The following is a 19966-nucleotide window of genomic DNA, read 5'->3' as shown; positions in this document are numbered from 1 at the left end:
TTCTCTAGCTTTCACCCACGACCCCTTAAAGAGAACCTGCCTTATGGGCAATTTTTACGAATTCGTCGTAATTGTAGTGAGGTGGATGACTATCGAGCCCAATCGAAAGAGCTGACACAGAAGCTACGAGAGAGAGGTTATCCTGATAGGATCCTCTCCAATAGTTACAAGAGGGCTAGGAACCAACCTCGAGATATTCTTCTGCAAGACTTACCTAAACAGGCAACTAGCATTCCATTGACATGTGTAACTACCTATAATGTTGCATCAAATGCAATTTCAAAATCCATCAAAAAACACTGGCGGATACTAGAGAGCAATAACATCCAATGGGAGAGACCTTTGTTCTCGTATAAAAAGGCCAGAAGTTTAAAAGATTCCTTGGTCCACACTAGACCTAGAAATCTGAGGAGTTCCACTGTATCCTCTGCTCTTAGTACATGGGGTTTACCACCAGTCTCGGGGCATTTCCCCTGCGGTTCGTGTAGTGTCTGCTATTTGACCTCAGCCACTAAGACACTGAGCTTGGAAAATGGGAAGTTATGGACACAACGCGAACACACTAATTGTAATACCACTGATGTGGTTTATTTAATCACCTGCCCCTGTAAGCTTAACTATGTGGGGATGACTACCAGGAAGGTCAAACAGCGGATTGGGGAACATCGTAGCAACATCCGCTGTAAGAAAAACACTACAAAATTGACTGAGCATTTTGGACGTTTGAACCACACTGTGGATGATCTACATTGGACCGTAATAGAGCAAGTCAAAACAGGGTCCAATTCATCTAAGTTACTGCTCGAAAAAGAACAGCGATGGATTTATCGTATGTCCACACATCTTGTTGGGTTAAACGATAATATCCCCTGGGGATCGGTCATGAGACGCAGCAACTGAATGCCTGCAGTAACACTCTTTGGCAAGATTTGCCCCTTTGCTAAGGTCTACTGGACTGTCTTTCCATCCAACTAACGAGGCTTGTTTGTGAAACCTCTATTGGGATTGATTTTTATCACCCGCAGCTAAGTTGTGAAGCATCAAACTCTACATTGCATGTGGCTGATATGCAACCTCTCTTCGCACTTTTACAATGAACGTTTTTTGGTTGCATTACAATTTGAGCAGACCTACTAGCTCTAAGATTCAACTTGGGAATTCATTAATTTGACCTCAAACCGAGTTGATATGCAACTCTCTTTGGCCCCCGTGGGCCCCCTATTTTTAAACTCTGAGTGTTGTCTGCGCTGGGGTTGCGATTCATATCACGCTTTGTGCCATCCTTTCGATTGCACCTAGAGGAGTTTACATTCTAGCCCTCTAACAAACCAAATGGCGTTGTCCATCTTCTATGCCGACGCAGACGTCTTCCACGCTGGTCACGTGATTTGCTGGCCGGTTTCAGGAAGTCGAGTGTCATCGTCTCGGCATTTCTCAACACTACATAAACTCGGACTTTTCATCGTCCGATGTCTCCGGGCTCGGTGGTACTAATGAGGTTGATCTGCCTGGCTGAGGACTTGGATGAAGTGAGTACCTTGTTTCACTCGCTATACAGTGATTTATGCCGGGTTGTGATGTTACAGGGATAGTAATGTTATGTGGTTTCCCTGTTTTCTTCTCTCCCGACTTCAGCTGTTCTGTAGTCCCGCCACCCACCTTCTTGCCTAAGGAGCAAAGTTTTTCATTTTAATACGTAAGCCTTGTTTATTCTCCATTTTACTTCATGTGCCACAGTTTAAGCGTCTGTTAATGGGCATAATTGAGGAGATTCACTCGTTTTATGCATGATGGATCGTAATGTCTTCTCATAAAAGATTTTGAATTCCTTCACGATTCTGTAAGCGCGGATTAACGAGAGATGTTGTCAATGTACAAAAGTAACTCTCTAATGTTAGCACACCAGATGTCCACGTAGCGGTTAGATGAAGCTGCGCTTTAGTAATGCAAATAATAGAAGTACTCTAGATTGTACTCTGTTTTCATCCAGATATCCTGAGGCCTTTGTGGATTTTTCGAGGCCCCGTATGAAACCGTGAGTGTATCCGGTTCTCTGAACCTTAGGTCAGGGTAAGCCTTAGAGAGCTTATACCGCCAAGGTGACATTTTGTATTGTCTATTAGGTCCTGAAGAAAGCTTTGTGACTAACAATAACAAGCTGAAACATGTCGACCATTTGTTTAGATACCTAAGAGGATGTATCTGATCAATAATTATCAGTATTAGTCATCCTACACTGTTTTTAACCAGTGCCTGACTCGTCATTATTAAAATTGTTTTTGGCGAATTTTTGGGCATTTTTTTAAACTGCACATTCCCTATCACATACGAGAATTCCGTTTGTCCGATATCTGCGCTCCGCTGTAACTAAAGCGTTGAAGCACACCAGAGGTGCAGTAGGCACCCCTGGTGGAACCCTATGATGAAGCATGTCACCGACTAGGTCGGTGAGTGAGGGTTCTACGCAAATATCTGATTGATTTTTTCGGCAGCACTTCGTCAATTTACATATGCATATACATGTGTATATACTATTGTATGCTTATATGTGCATATATACATAATTTTACCACTGGTATTTTATGTGCACACTCTTTTGTTGTTTAAAGTTCTAGCATAGGGGGAATAAGAGTGTGACTCAACCCTCTCTCTCTTGTTGTTTTCATCTATACTCAGGCAATAAGCCAACCTTGTACTGTTGGACCCCAACAATATCAGAACAATTCCCACTGAGGACTCTAGCACCTGGCGCAACCTGGCTTTCAGTATACCTCTTCAGGCACTTAGTCGCTATAAACATTACCAGACGTGACAATTGTGCACAAGATCACTCTCTACGGGCATTTGCAGGCCCTTTTGTAACTTGAACCCGCTATACCAGAGCCAGCACAAACCTATATTCACAGTTTAGATATGGCCACTACAGTTAACAGTAGGAGAATTTACTCTACATTACGTTCCAAGATGGCCACCAGTATTGTGTGACGGTGTCACTCCGTGCAGTGTTTATTGCCATGACTACATGTATATGCAACCAAGGATGTATGACAGTTCTAAGATGGCCGCCACAATATTATGTGTATGTACGTTCCAAGATGGCCACGATTACTGTTTCACTATGTCATTCTATGTGGAGTCCTATGTCTATTGCCATGACTACATGTATATGTAACTGACAGTATCCTTTCTCAATTAATTTACCAGTCCCTGACGCGTTTCGGTGACACTTCACCTTAATCATAGAGCGGGGCAAAAACAAACCATGGAGAAATATATATATATATATATATGGTAGAACTTTCAGTTATGGCAGCACTGACACAAAAAAACAAGGTTTTTCCCACTCTGCTTCTTCTTGTTAACAATGCAACAAGCAAAAACTTAAATCTAGTGTCACACTATAGGAAATGTAATCTATGTGAGAATTATGGCATTGCAGCCAGGGCACCCCAAGGATGGCACAAAACGTGGGCATATCAATCAAATCAAAAGAAATGGTTTCATAATGGCCATTATCACAAACCACAAGGATTTCATTAGAATGGTGCATGATGAGCCTAGAGGGAAGCTCAGATCCGTCCACTGCCCTAACTGGCTCAGGGCGTTTCTTAGGGAGAAAGGCAACACCTACAGCCCTGGCCAGGGTCACGCCAAAAGATTACCAGTGGCTCCAGAGTCCGATGGAAGAGGCATACATGTTCGTTGTTGGTTGGAAATCACTAAAGCAACAGATATAGTGAAGTGTTAAGGAATGAGTTCCAGAGTATTAGACAAACAATGTAAGATTGAATGACAAGGAGCTCTCGGAGGGTCTATCCCGTTCCTCTCAGAACATCTTAGTTTTCTGCTGCCTGTGTTCTTAGGATTGGTGAAGGCTACCGGCTTTCTAGGGATTTGTGGCTTAATAGGACAATCCCTTGTGTACAGGCCCCTTTTACCGCAATACAGACGTAAAGTCTGCTGACACCGGTTTCCCTTTTCATAGTGGGACAGAGGACCACGGACTCCACCATTTTGCATGGGCTCAATAGTACCTGGTATCCTCTTTTCTTGACAGTCTTTATTGTATACTATGATAAACAGCATATCTTTTTTTAGATTTTTTTGCCCTTCCTTTCACCTCATCTATGGTCCAACTTGACTACTAAATAAACGAAAGCAGAACACTCTCCTGGAGGACTCACAATTTGAGAAAGGACGTCTTTCAGATTGTCGCGTAACATCTGATAAAAGAGACGTACTCTTTTCTTCAGGCAAATGGGTTTCTGCGACTAATCTATTGAAGTAAGCCACATAAGATAAAAGAGTGTTTGTACCCTGTTGCAAATTGAGTAACTCCGTATCACTGGCCCAGATGAAGGTGTGTTTAGCAAACAACCTATGCATTCTTTCTTTCCATTATTAAAAGTTATACAAAACAGGATCATCACTTTCCACCAAAGGAACAGCCAATGAACCTGCATTGCCTATTAAATATGAAATGACGAAGGCAAGCTTAGCAGCATCGTCAGGGAAGGAGTCGGGTGACAAAGGAACTGTAAATGACACTGATTCATGAAGACACTGTACTTTGTACTTTTACTATTAAATCATTACGGGATTGCTAATGGTATTTGGCAAGGGGTCATAACCGTAAGATGAACAGGGTGGGTCCTTACTGCACTGGATGTTGATGTCCCTCCTTGAGGAGTCAAATAAATCCCCTGATTGCATGTATGGCGTCTGAGTCTTGGGTATTGTCCCTGGACACTTCCCCATGGATCTCCCCTAGGTTTGTACCGCGTTAACGCTGCCTTCCATTGTTGAGTCTCAGTTTTGAAGGTGTGTACTTCATTTTGCATGTTGGGCCAAGCTCCAGCTGATTAGTAGAACGGGCAGAGATTTGTCCTTTGCGTAAGTTTGGTAATGGGTGAAACAATGTCCGAAAACCATTGAATGAATCACCAATAAAAATTGATGAAACCAAGAAATGAGTGAACAACTTTGGCAGACATAGATCTAGGCCACTGCATAACCTACCCCCATGGTGGAGGTAGGGGGGCTTCAGCTAAGTCCCCAAAAGAGGCGATACCTCTAGATTCCCTGGGTGGAAACAATCCCTCGAATCCATCCTTGCCCGGGTAGATTAACCTTTCGTGGGCTCGGTTTCTGTCAAGACTCCACTCACCTCAAACTGGTAGTTAATCCGCAGGAGCAAGGATAGTCCTCCCAACACCTCCTTGGAACAACCCCAAACACCCAGAAGACGCAGGTGTCTGTTGAGTATGCCCAAGGGTAATGGGGGTAGGGAATAGAGGTAGAGAGGAAGAGAAGACAAAAAAGTCTCTGGATATGGCTCCTTGGATTCGTAACAATCAGGCGACCCAGCTCCCTTGTTCAGTGAGTCCTCGAAAACCACAGGAATACAGTCAGTATCCACTTGATATGCAGGTTTTCAAGATAAGTGTGAGTTGTTTGTAATCCCTCCCCCTGTGTAGCAATCCCTTACCTAAGAAATGAATGTGCTTTAGCTAGGAGTTTTGTTTTCAGACAAAGGGCAACGGGTACCTCTGGGTAATCCTGATATGACAATCAGTATCACAGTAGCCTCAGTTTGATCCGTAACAATAGTCTCAGGAATTGAGTAGTACAGTTTCTATAAGCTGTGTTGGAGCCACAGACTCAATACACTGACCTGTTTGAAGATGATGCTGTGATATTTTTACATTTATGACAAGAGCTGCTCCAGATTCATAGAGTGAGCGCAGAAGACAGAAAGACTCCACAGAAACAGCGCAAAAGAAGGGGTTCAGCCAAGTATGAGAGTAACCCCCAGACGGGCGTGGCGTCTGTTAACTTCACAAATGTAGGTAAGGAAAAATAAATAGATGTGAGAAGTGTGCCAACAAAAAGGAGGGATAACCAGCACAGCGCAGGTAAGTTCAGGCAATGGTATGCAGAGAGTGGGCCAACAAGGAAGGAGGTGTTGTCAGGATAATGCAGGTAAGTCCAAGAACTGGTATGACGGGAGCGGGCCAACAAGGAAGGAGGTGTTGTCAGGATAATGCAGGTAAGTTCAAGAACTGGTATGACGGGAGCGGGCCAACAAGGAAACATCGAAAAATCAGGAAGGCGTGGGCTCCAAAGCATAGCAAAATGGGAAGCCAAGACGGGCTTCTAGCATGGATACAGCTTTAAACTGTTCAGAGTCCATGGTATCTACCAGCTCACACATGAACCCACAATCTTGCGGGACCCGCACGTGAACTCTACACACACGGAAGGACTAGTCAGGTAGCCCTTCCTTCAGACTTACGCTCCAGCCCGCGCACCACGCATGAGCAGGTCGGGCAAATCCCGACATCGCGGATCTATTAGGCCAGTAATAATAATTGAACCATCATTGAATCTATCTGGACACCAAGAGACTCCGCTGAGTGTAACAGACTCAATATGAACTTCTTCACATTCAGGAGGAACGCCAATTTTTGAAGAAGAAATATAGTCCAGGCCAGTTGAGTAAGAAGTAACTCCCTCTCTTGAGCCAGGAGAAGAAGGTCATGCAGGTAAGTATGAGGTGAACCACACGAGCCATCAGGCATTCCATCACCGGTTTCATCAACTTGGTGAAACACCGGGAAGCAAATAATAGCCCAAAGAGGAGAACAGAGTATTCGAACCATTGGTTCCACCATTGGAATTGGAGGAGTCGCCAATGAGGGGAGTAAACTGGTGCCGACAAGTAAGTGTCCTTCAACTCCAGTTAGACCATCCAGTGGCCTTCCCTGAGTAAATCTCCGAGAAGATGGACACCCTCTCTTTTGAGTTGAACTCTTTTAGGTCCAACCTGTAGCCTGCTCCCCCAAGCCAAGGAATATGGTACTCCTGAAACTTTTTGGATAACGGTGAGCAGGCACAATTGCTCCTTTCTTTAGGAGGTCTTGATTTTCACCGTCTATCACTGCCTTTCTGGAAGGGAAAAGATAGATCATGGGCATCCCATAGAACTCTATCTGGTATCCCTGCACCGTCTGGGTAACTCAGGCATCCTGCGCAATCTGCGTCCAGTTGTGACGGAACAAGTGTATCTGACCCCCATACGACACTTCTGAAGGAAAAATCAGTCTCCCCGTGACCGAAAGTTAATATCGGTTGTATGCTCTGGTGCGGCGATTGCCTCAGCCGTGCCTGCCTCCGCGAGAGCAAGAGGGGTAGAAGGACACGCCTCTGCCGGTGTTCTGCCAGGAGGACTGGTGCAGATCATCGAAGCCATGCTGGGGGCCCTGGAATGAGAGAAAGCCAGGCGATGGGCCCCAATACCGTCTGGCCCCAGCAAAAAAGGCCAGGCCAGAAAACTTTTCAGATTGACAACAAGGTCTTGTCGAGAGGGGTGAAGGTGTTTGTCGAGATGTGAGCGGTATAGTAGTTGGAGTGGGCGGAGTCAGGAGGGCAGAGGAAGGGGAGGAGAAGCGGCAGGAAGCGGGCAGATAGAGTAGGGGCAGGGACCGAGTTGGAAGCATGAGAATAAAGCTCCTTATAACAGTACTTTACGTGTCTGTCGTTCTTGGTCGTGGACACCACAGCTGGCGACGAGGGTGGGATACTGCAGCCCAGTGTCCCCGAACCATTGAAAGAAGAGTCCCTGTCCCCTGGTGCAACCGAAGAAAAGCTCGTTCAATTTAGAGCGCCGGTTCGCGCCGAATCCAGCGTCACCCCTGAGGTGTGTAGACCGAGGTGCGAATGCAAAGGAGAGAGCGGGAGCCCACCCCGACAACTGCTGGCGGCTCCTGTGTTTGACTGACGGTTGCACCGGAGCCTCAAAAAAGTGTGGCCGAAGGAGCGCTGCTACGCGCTGAAACGAAACCTCACCCCCGATGCGTGGGAAACGGCACGCACGCGAAGAGTAACATCGGGAGCCCACCCCGAGCTCGCCTTGTCAGGTGAATGACCTCAAATTTTGCGCGAAGCACTACGAATGTGCTGTGACTGCGGGAGTGCTGAGAACAGTGTGGCAAGCCTGTTGAGAGTGACAGCCAAGACCTCGTGGGAGTGAGAGGCCTTGTGCAGCGGCCATCTTGGAGTCAGGCGGTCACCTGTAAGACATCCCTAGGGAATCAAAGGGGCGGCCATTTTAAAGTCAGGCAAGAAACAAACAAGCATTTGACAAATCAAAAAAAAAAAAAGAAGAAACAAAGAAATTGAACAAGCACCAGCCAAGGCAAGCGAGAAACAAAGAAATTAAACAAGCACCGGTCAAGGAAGCAAGAAACGAACAAGCACGTGGGCAGACAGGACGCGCTCAGGAGTGCGCTGCCAAGATGTCGAACCACAATTCGCCGCAAAGAGCTGAAGTCAAACCGATCGTGACGGGGGTGTCACATTTGCGTCCACCAGAGCCGTTACCACTGACGGCTGGAGAGAGCATGGGCCCCAGATGGCAAGAATGGCTTGAGGACTTTGAGGATTACATCAAGGGATCAAAAGTGACCGAGGATGAAGACAAAGTGATCGCGCTGCGCAACCTGGTGGGCAAAGAAATTAGCAAGGTCATCAAAGAACTGCCTAGAGCGGACACAGGAACTTATGATAAAGTGCGTGAGGCGCTGAACAAGAAGTTCTTGCACAAAAGAAATGTGGATTACGAACGATATGCTTTTCACCAAGCCCGTCAAGGGAAAGAGGAAGTGATGAGCACTTTCATAACGCGGCTGCGTCGATTGTCCAGATATTGTGAATTTGATGCGTTCTCAACGGATGATGCTATCCGGTCGCAAATAATTGATGGGTGTCAGTCTGAGACACTGAGGAGGAGACTGTTAAGGAAGAGTCACAATCTGGAGGAGATAGAGGAAATGACCCGAGTTTATGACCAAGCTGAAGAGCAAGCCAAGAGCATGGAGACCGGGCGCCCTGAGAGACGCGGGCAAGTATGTCGAGTGCAAGACAGTCACAGGCGCAGATATTCGAAGGAGCGACGGTACCCATCCCGACCATCCTCCCGCCAGAGACGCACCGAGCGCAGGAGGCATGAGTCAGACAGAAAAGACAAGAGACAAGATGGTGGACGGAAATGCTATCGATGCGGGTATGACTTCCCACACAGAGAAGCCTGTCCAGCCATGGGGCAGCAATGTCGGAAATGTGGACGAACTAATCATTTTGAAGCGACGTGTGGAGAATATCGCAGGGAAAGGAAGAACGAAGGGACGAGGCCAACTCGCTCTGACACCAGACGACACCATGCGAAAGCTGTACAAGATCGGCCAAAATCATCTTCTAGCTCGTCACATTCTAGCAGGGAGTCGAGGAGATCTCACTGGGCGAGAAGATCACCGTCCCAAGACTCTCGATCAGGGTCTTGTGAATCCGAATACACTGTTGAATATGCAAGCATGGTCGCAGATCCGGACCAATTAAAGATATACCCGAGATTGAACATAAGTGTGGGTAATCATGCCACGCAGTTTGTTCTGGACAGTGGAGCATCGTTGAATTACATCCCGGTAACAGAGTACAAAAAGATGAAGTCACCGCCTCCTTTGTGCCCGGCGTACGTCAGGGTATTCACCTGGATGTCAAAGAAACCGCTCCCCTGTTTAGGGAAATTTCTAACCACTCTCAGACATCAGAACAAGTCTGTGTCAGCTGTCATACATGTGATTGATGGTCCGGAAGCTGACTGTCTCCTCAGCTTACCGACGGCGGAGCGACTTCGTTTGGTTGCGATCTTATACCGGGTCAGTGGTGACCAAGACATCTTACACAAATTCCCCAAGCTGTTCACCGGGCTAGGAAAGATGAATAGATGTCAGGTTCGGCTTCACATCAATGACCAGATCAGACCTGTCGCTCAACATCCCAGGCGAGTTCCGTACCACCTCCAGCAAGCCGTGGAGGATGAGCTTCAAGAACTACTCGCCTCTGACATTATTGAACGGACTGACGGCCCCACCCCATGGGTGTCACCAGTAGTCATAGTGCCAAAGAAAGGCGCTTCTGGAAAAGTGCGGCTGTGTGTAGACATGTGGCTTCCTAACACGGCGATTGAAAGAGAACGCCATCCTGGGCCTCACTTGAGTGATATGATTGCTGCGTTAAATGGGGCCAGGGTGTTCTCGAAACTAGACTTAAACAAGGGCTACCATCAGCTGGAGTTGCATGAAAGATCAAGGTACATAACAACTTTTGCAACTCACTTGGGTTTGTTTCGATATAAACGATTAAGTTTTGGCATTTCCTCGGCTGCGGAGATCTTTCAAGAGGCGATACGCCAAACCATACACCATATACCTAATACGCTGAACTACAGCGATGATATTCTTGTGTACGGGTCCAATGCTCAAGAACATGATAAGGCCCTCGATCGGGTATGTCATGCCCTGCTGGATGCCAATCTAACATTAAACAAAGAAAAGTGCGAATTTCATCGATCCACACTCAAGTTTTTTGGGCATGTGTTCTCCGGAGCGGGAATGAAACCTGACCCTGAAAAAGTGATGGCCTTAAATTACACCAAGAGCCCTCAAGACGTCAGTGATGTTAGTTCCTTTTTGGGTATGGCCAGTTATTGTGCCAGGTACATCAAGGATTATGCCACAATTAGCCATCCCCTCCGAACTCTCACAAAGCAGGGACAACCTTTTGACTGGACCTCTCAGTGTGAGCAGGCATTCCAATACATCAAATGGGCTGTTGAGGCGGCCGACAATTTGGCATATTTTGACCCCAAAAGAAAGATGGTGGGCCTAGGGGCGATCCTGGCTCAGTATGATAATGATGAGGATCAGCGCCATATTGTGGCTTATGCGAGTCGCAGTTTGTCAGACACCGAAAAGGCGTATTCTCAACCAGAGAAAGAGAGTCTGGCTGTTGTCTGGGCCTGCGAACATTTCCATGTCTTCATTTATGGCAAACACTTTACAATGGTGACTGATCATCAGGCGCTCGTCACCATATTTGGGAATCCCAGGTCGAAGATGCCACCTCGGATTGAGCGATGCGGTCTGCGGTTGCAGGAATACACCTACACCATACTGCACAAGCCGGGAAAATCAGCGAATCCGGCTGACTACATGTCACGCCACCCTCGAGCAGTGTCGGCGTCACGAGCATCCATAGCTGAGGAGTATGTCCATTTTGTTGTGGGTCACGCTCAACCACCAGCGGTTCCCAAGGAGGCCATTCTAGAGGCTACGGCGCAAGATGTCGTTCTGCAGAAGGTACTCCGTCGTTTGCAGACAAATAGGTGGAGACACGACAGTGAGGAGGAACGGGAGGATCCTGCAAGTAGTCAAGAGCTGCAAGCTTTCCGACATGTGAGTGAGGAACTGTCTGCCGCCTCGGAAGGGCTTCTGCTGAGGGACCAAAGGATTGTCATTCCGACGCAACTACGGCAGGGTATCGTTAATCTCGCCCACGAAGGTCATCGAGGAGTGGTTGCAACTAAGAGAGCTCTGAGAGAGCGAGTGTGGTTCCCACTATTGGATCAGATGGTAGAACTCACCCTCAAAGACTGTCCGCAATGCCAACTCGTCAGTCAAGGAGTTTCCCCAGCTCCTTTGCAAATGACGAAATTGCCCAGTGGCGTGTGGCAGGAACTTGCTATGGACTTTTATGGACCTCTTCAGTCAGGAAAATATGTCCTGGCAATTATGGATGAGTATTCAAGGTTCCCAATAGCCCAGTTTGTATCTTCCACTAGTGCGGCAAGCACGGTTGCGGTGCTGGATGAAGTGTTTGCGGCATGGGGTATTCCGAAAGTACTCAAGACAGACAATGGCCCTCCTTTTAATGGACATGAGTTTGGTGAGTTTGCGAGACATCTGAACTTCACGCATCGCAAAGTCACGCACCTATGGCCGCAGGCCAATGGTACTATTGAACGATTCATGGCCACCCTGAAGAAGACGTTTCAACAAGCGACCGTTGAGAAAAAGGATCTTCAGGTGGCTCTCAATGAAGTCCTCAGGGCTTATAGAACAACTCCACATGCCACCACGGGAAAATGCCCTGCCACCTTAATGCTGGGTAGACCAATCAGGAACCGGATACCCACCTGGGAAGGCGCTCTGAGAGCAGTCTCACCGGCTCGCATTCATCGAGAGGTCATGTCAGCTGACCGTCGTGGGAAAGATAGAATGAAATCATACGCAGACGCCAGAAGGAGAGCGAGATCACCATCCATCCATGAAGGAGACTGTGTCCTCGTCAAGCAGGAACAGCAAAGGAAAACAGACTGTAAGTTCAGAGCTGAGCCTCTGACGATCATTCAGAAAAAGGGCACCATGGTGACTGCAGAGGAGCCGAAGAGTACCCGAAATGCGTCACATTTTCAGAAATGCACTCCATTCATGAAAGAGTCGCTCCAAAGGATGCTGGGGCATCGAGAGAGTGAAGTCAGAGAACAACCTGCCGGGGCTGTCGAGAATCAGTATCCTGATACTCCAGGAGAACTTGAGTTGGTAGCAGGAACGATGTCACTTCGACCGAGACGGGACATCCGCAAACCGAAACGACTTATTGAAGAGCTGTAAACAAGTCAGTCATTTCATTTTGTTAAAAAAGGGGAAGATGTCGAGATGTGAGCGGTATAGTAGTTGGAGTGAGCGGAGTCAGGAGGGCAGAGGAAGGGGAGGAGAAGCGGCAGGAAGCGGGCAGATAGAGTAGGGGCAGGGACCGAGTTGGAAGCATGAGAATAAAGCTCCTTATAACAGTACTTTACGTGTCTGTCGTTCTTGGTCGTGGACACGACAGTGTTGACAAGTTTCCCCGCGTCTTTTAGCCACTGGTCTAGCCTCCATCGAAGTAAACTCTGACAGGCTCAGGACAATGCGCATGGAAAGCGGCTTCCTGTACTCAGAGGAGCACGTGCACGTGCCGTGACTGACATGGCAAACACGGAGCTGCACCCATCCCGCTAGGACATCTTGATCTATGGGGCCACTCGAGGCTCTGCCATCCACTGCCAGCGCATACTTTTAGTCAAGGGCTGGATGACAACAACAGACGCTCTTGGCATGACCTTTTTAGTGTTTTCAAAGACCTTTTTGCGGAGAGTGTTCTTGTTTGGATTCACTCCAGGATTTTCAGCGTCCATGCCTTCTAAGGTAGGGCAGGGCGCTCAGTGCGGAGCCTAGCTCCCATGTCTCGACCGATCCCTTGTGTAGCCGGACCTGCATGCAATCCGCCTCTTCCTGGGGAGATCAAATGGTCTTGGGACAAGCCAGAATGATGCACAGCTGAGGGGACGTAGCAGACACGCCCCACTAGCAAGTATATGAGAGATACAGGAGTGGAGCGTACCAAGAACAATTGGGGGGAAGGGTTAGCCCCAAGCAGCAGCCTTGTATAGTGTCCAGAGGTCAGCACCTCACATCACCACCCAAAGACTGTGGTTTCCAAAAATGATTATTCCTGTGAGACAAAAACCCGCAATATGAGTGTCTATGTGCAGGCTCACTCAGTCGATCAGAGGGAGAGTCAGGATTCAGGCCGGAACTCTCGATACCTGCAGCCCGGTCGAAACGGCATATTCGGGTGGGGACAGGCCCGAATTCCTGGCTGTGACCCGCTGCGCCCACTGAGGTATTCCTCACTCTGTGCGACATTAACAGGTGATTGGCAGGGGGTGGGAGCGCCCCCGCCAGGAAAGCGAAGAGGGAGGATTCTCGGAAAGCGGGGACAGGAGATGGGTAATTCAGGAATTAAAACAAAGGAATTTAGGCTAGAAACGCGTGGTGCGCGCATAACCCTCAGAGCCTTGAAGCCAGATATTACATATTTAATAACTGTACACTGGATACGCAGTCAATAAGCGTCACCAAGAACTGATCAGTTGTGACGTTTGAGAGACAGGTACCTAGCTTTGTCTGCAGCAACAAAGAAAGAAGAGTTGTCTTGTGTTGGCGCTATATAAGGGGTGGTGTGGACCATTATCAGTTGATGGGTTGATGGGAAATGTAGTTTGTGTTTTTACTGTTTGATTGGCTGCTGAAAACTTAGCAGTAATGATTAAGAAGCAGACCCCGAGCCTCCTGTCCTGACACACAGAGCTGCCAAGTTTTCCAAGTGCTTTTGTGTGACATTCCTGTGGTTTCAGGCGGCGCGTGAGTGACAGTCTACAGTCAAGTGTGTAGCACTTTGAGTGACACTTTCTTGCAAGTAAATCAATTCAATACCTAAAATGTGAGTACTTTTTCTGTCAGTTTTCTATTATTGTATCTAGCTATATCACAGAAAATTAACATACAACAAAAAAGAGCCAGACCTATTGGTGCAACCAAAGTTTGTTAACAGTATCATATAAAAAAATTAAGATTTTGTTGTGAATAATTCGAATTGCACATGTTTCTGTGAATTAAGCTTTACTAAGATCTGTGGAAGAGTAGTGGTCTTCATAGTTTCTCAATCTGATTACTACTTTTCTCCCATTCACACTGCTTTTATCTACAGCTACTAACACCCTTTTTAGGACGAGCCTAGCGCAGCGCGCATGAGCTTCTCGATGGGGAGGTCTCTTGGAATCACTCCAGACTTTCTCGAAACTTGTCCCTGTGGTTTTTCAACTGCCACACATTCTATTGGCCTTTGTGTGTGGGTTTCAAAAAATGATACACGCAATTAGCCAAAGGCGGGTGCATGTCCCACCTTTTCTGTAAATGTTCAGTCCCACGGCATCCAGCTGTCAGGAGCGAGCAGCGGCGCGCAGGGTGCCAGCTGCATTCCTCGTCATGGATCATTGAACACAGCGCAGTTTAGCGGCCGCACTTGTTTTTTTCACTCCCCACCTCTCCTCTCTGACCATGCCTCCCTCCTCTCCTTCCGCCCCGCAGCGTCTCGACCTTCTCCAGCAGTTTCACATCAGTATTCTCTCACTTCCACCTCTTTTCTTCGTTTGATTTCCCTTTACATCTTCAATTAATGCCCACACATGCCTTCCCCTCACCCTCATTCCCCCTGGCCACTCATGTTAACTCAGTCTTTACTTCCGCTCACAAATTCCTACCTCGGCTCTGCCTTGCCCCCCTCGACTTCCCTCTATCCCCCTAAGTTCTCTCTCACTCTCACAGCCGTAGATGCTTTCCTCACCCACTTCACAACCCCTAACTTCCCCTCCCACGTGCCTTCTATGAAACCACTCCACAATACCCTTTTACCCCTCACCCTGAAAATGTATTCTAACTCCCTTCCACACATTCCCTCCCACACTCCCTTTCGCTGCCCTCCCATACTCATTTGCCCCTGACACTCCAATTCTTTGCTTGAGTCCTAACTTGCCTCCACAAGCCTCACTGGGTCCCCATCTCACTTCCACGCCCCTCCCCTCGTGCATTTACTCCCTCCTTTTACTACCTGCCCCATCCTCACCGCCTTCTTCGCCTCCCTCATTCCTCATCTCCTCTTTTACCACCTCCCACATCCTTCATAGCCACGCCCATTCCTTCACTCACCTTCACCCTCTTTACTCTCCATTCCCTGTTCCACCAGCCATCAATCACCCCTTCTTGCCCTCATTCATCCCCAGCTCCCTTCCACTAAGATCCACTATTCCCTTTCCCCCATCATACTAACTTACTCCACGCCCACTCATTCCTTCAATCATTCTGTGTCCTCGGTGTTGTACGCGTAGCACGTGCTCCGCTTTTACCTTGTACTGTGTGCAGACCTCTGTGTACTCTCTTCTACTGGTACTTGATTTACGTGTACTTGGATGTTTCTATGTCTTTTCACCCTTTTTAAATGCGCTACCACCACCTGAATGACTTCCATATGGACTTGCATGCTGTATGTGTACTCTGTTCTGTGTGGCATTCGTGTGTGCGTGTTTTGTGCTCGGCATTTTTTCTGTGCAATATACTACTACCTTGTGTTTCGTGGCCTGCCTTGTTCTGTGGTCTCGGTGCTGCACATCTACCGCCCTCTTACCTGTGTTTTACATGCACCCTTTATACCCCGTGTTTTGCGTACACTAAGCTCTAAGTATGTATTGCCACAAACAGGGCCCTATTGTGAACTCTGCTGTGCATATATCTTACAACATATTGCCATATGCTCCATGTGTGATGTATATTCTGTGTTCTACACTTACTCTGTTCTATACAGACATGCACTCTGCTCAACTTACACCATGTTTCCCGGGTTTTACATGTTTTTGTGCTCACTGCAGGGGACTGTGTTCGATCTCATGGTCACAGGTCCAAATCCCGACAAATTCACTCAGCCTTTCATCCTTTCTGAGGTCGAGAAAATGAGTACTATTGAGTTGGGTAACCAATAGACGTCTGTTATTCAGCTCAAAGATGCCCCTTTGCGGGTGAAAGTGTGCTTTACAAATACACGTTATGCTATGTTACTATGATGAACCGCCCCACCTAACAATAAAAACTATAACAAGAAAGCATTAGAACAGGCAGGGAAAAATTGACAACATTGCATAAACAAAAAAACTAGAACACATTTTTGGTGTTAATTCTGGTTTTCATTAGGGTAATTCAGTTGTATATAATGTTTTCTAGGTTATATATAAGGTGACAAAAATGGTTATAACACTTTTCTATTATAACTTATAACTTTTAAACATGCTGCACAACATTCATAATGCTCTATGTTAGAAATGGGGGTCTCTAGTTGGCCATGGCTGGCACCAATGTCCAAATAGGGACCCTTCTTCCTAAGTCAGGGCAAGTGGGCTACCCCCTTTGATAACCCCCTCCTCAACCCTGTGGTAACGTAGCACGAGCAGTTAGGCCTATCTCAGAGGCAGTGTGTGAAGCGTTTATGGCCACGTATAATAAGGCAGTAACGACACCACAAAAGGAAACAACTCAGGTAGATATAGAAAAATAATATCTTTATCCAACAGTTTAACTCAAAGACTCTCAAAGCATTTCAAAAACTACAATTCACGTCAACCCGTAGGGACTAAAAGGGACAACAACGTATTCACCCAAAGTGGGACACGGACTGAGTTCAGGGCCGGGGCCTACGCGACCTGTTGCGCACCAGGTACCTGTCGTTGAAAGGGACTACAGCACGCAGCTTCTGGAAGAAGCGGAGACGGTGACAGGCGGACTCCCAGCGACCACAGGTCTTGGAGGCTGAGGTCCTCAGTGTGCACCCACAGTGGTTCGGGCACTCAGTGGCAGGCGGGCGCCCAGTGGCAGCAGCACGTGGCTGTGGAGGCCTGGTCTGGTAGTGGCGATGACTCTCGTCATGCAGCTCCGTGGTGGGCTCACAGCAGCAGCAGCAGCTCTCTCTTAGCTGCGGCGGCCCACAGAACAAATCCCAAGGATGCAAAGTTGTCAATGGTGCGGGCGCTCAGCGGCCACAGCTCTCTCTTAGCTGCGGCGGCCCACAGAACAAATCCCAAGGATGCAAAGTTGTCAATGGTGCGGGTGCTCAGCGGCCACAGCTCTCTCTTAGCTGCGGCGGCCCACAGAACAAATCCCAAGGATGCAAAGTTGTCAATGGTGCGGGCGCTCAGCGGCCACAGCTCTCTCTTAGCTGCGGGCGGCCCGCGGGGCAAATTGCGAGGATGAAAAAGAGCACCAGGGGTGGGCACTCAGTGGCTACAGCTCTCTCTTGGCTGCGGCGGCCCATGGGACGAATCACAATGGTGCACAGTAGCAAAGGGTGCGGGCACTCAGTGGCAGCAGCTCTCCCTTGGCTGCGGCGGCCCATGGGACAGATCACACTTTCGCCCTATATCCCGGCTCCCGTTCTTGGCCAAGGTGCTTGAACAACATGTACTTAGAGCCCTCTCGTCTTATGTTGAACAACACTGACTGTTACATAATCGACAAGCGGGGTTCAGAGCCCATAACAGCACTGAGTTAGTGATGCTCTTGGTACTGGACGATCTGCGTCTAGCAGCTGATAAGAAGACTCCCTCAGCTCTAATCCTGCTGGATCTGTCAGCCACCTTTGATACGGTGCACCATGAACAGCTTTTATCCGGCGGCTGGGAGTCACTGGGATGGCTCTCCAGTGGATCACTTCCTTTTTGGAGAATTGTTCCCAGAGGGTCCAATTAGGAGACCACATGTCCAGGCAGGGTAATCTGCGTTGGGGGGTCCCGCAGGGTTCGGCACTGTCCCCCTTGCTTTTCAACATTTATCTTCAACCCCTGATTGAGGCTCTGGCAAAAGCAGATTGTCAGGTGTTCAACTATGCTGATGACACTCAGCTAATAGTGCGTACTGACAACTCCCCGGCGTAGTGTCCAGAATATTCTTCGGTACACCATGAATTGGATGACCTCTAACTCCTTGAAGGTGAACCCAGACAAAACCGAAGTCTTGGTTCTCTCCTATGGAATATCCCCCTGGTCCAGCCTGTTCTGGCCCCAAGAGCTGGGCACTACTCCTACACCTGTGCCAGCCGTGAAGGGTCTGGGCATCAGGCTGGACACTGGACTGACTCTAAAAACTCCAATCGTATAGCAACACGCCAATCTCTATCTCAAGACCGTTTTGCCTTGATGCCGACCTTAGCTGGAATCACTACCACTGTCAATATTTTCAGGCATGAAGCGTTCATGAGCACCTCTATCACCGTTTATCACTATCGTTTTACATAAATCCTGACAGCACTACGTTGGATCCTTAAACTGAGACCACGCCTGCCATCCGATATACCTAAGGCTGGAGCCACTACCACCTTTTTCTTATCACGCATGATACCTTTTTATCAACTACGATAGTCGCCTCTACATGACCATAGATCACCTCAACATGTCAAACGAGTTAGTCACTTAACTTCTGGACCACCAAGATATCGCCTGATCTACACTGCGTTTCCGACAGATTTATGATAAATACTAATTGTGATTTTTTTCTCTCGTGGAAATATATACAAACTCATCACCCTGCTGCCCCTGATACGAAAATACTTCTGTAAATATACATCTTTTTCTATTTTACGTTCCTGTTGAAATTGTAATTGCCTCACAAATTATGTTTTCTTGTACGCATTGTTATTACCGTTACCTTGCCCTTATCTTCCATTACCTGTCTAACTTCATGCTTTCTCCGTCTCGCTTACGTGGACTACAATCGAATCACCCTATAACTTGTAATAACCACACGCGCAATTTCTTTTTATGGCTTTTTCGAAAATCCTATTGTATATAACAATGTCTTTCTTCTTATTTAAAAATGACCATGGCCTACGCGCACCTTCATACTACCTGTATGGTTGGCTGTAATTCTGTATTGAACATTATCTTGTTTTCCCTTCTTTTAAACATGTCCATATGATACTATCATTATTTTTCATTCAACAAATGATATGTGTTTTATATAAAAACCTGTATATGCCATGTCCAACTTAATTTCCTTCACTAACCCGCACCTGACGACTACTTTACAACCTTTCTGATCTTGAATGCACTGCTTATGTCCTCACTAACTCTCTGACATTATCTATATGTCCTCTGTCCTGTAACATCTATCACTCTTTTCACCCGCTTTCTCTCTTCTCCTCTCTTCCTTCCCTTTCCTCTCTCCTCCTGATGCAATTCAAATCCCGCCCCACCTATTTTCCTCACTCTCTTGCTACATACTCACATATCTCACTGCATATTTTTTCCAATCGCTCTATTAACCTTAACTGTACAGTCCTGAAGAAGCCCCAGGCCGATAGGCCATGTAGGGGGCGAAACACGTGTTGGCTGTGCCACCTCTTTCTCTATCCTTCATACCCACTCCTATGTAGAGAGTGCAAATAAATGATTACTCACCTTTGGATCAATCTGCATTGAATTGGAATTTTTCCACCAAGAATAAGACATATAACCTTGCCCAGACAAACCTACAGAACAGGGCACTACTCCTACACCTGTGCCAGCCGTGAAGGGTCTGGGCATCAGGCTAGACACTGGACTGACTCTAAAAACTCAGGTGTCGGTTGTAGTGGGAAGTTGCATCGGACTGATGCGACAACTCCGGAAACTGTCAATCTTGTTGTCATCCGCCACCATGCAGGCGGC

Source organism: Triturus cristatus, chromosome 1_2, assembly GCF_964204655.1.
Source record: "Triturus cristatus chromosome 1_2, aTriCri1.1, whole genome shotgun sequence".
Taxonomy (NCBI): domain Eukaryota; kingdom Metazoa; phylum Chordata; class Amphibia; order Caudata; family Salamandridae; genus Triturus; species Triturus cristatus.
This window is presented reverse-complemented; position numbering follows the sequence as displayed.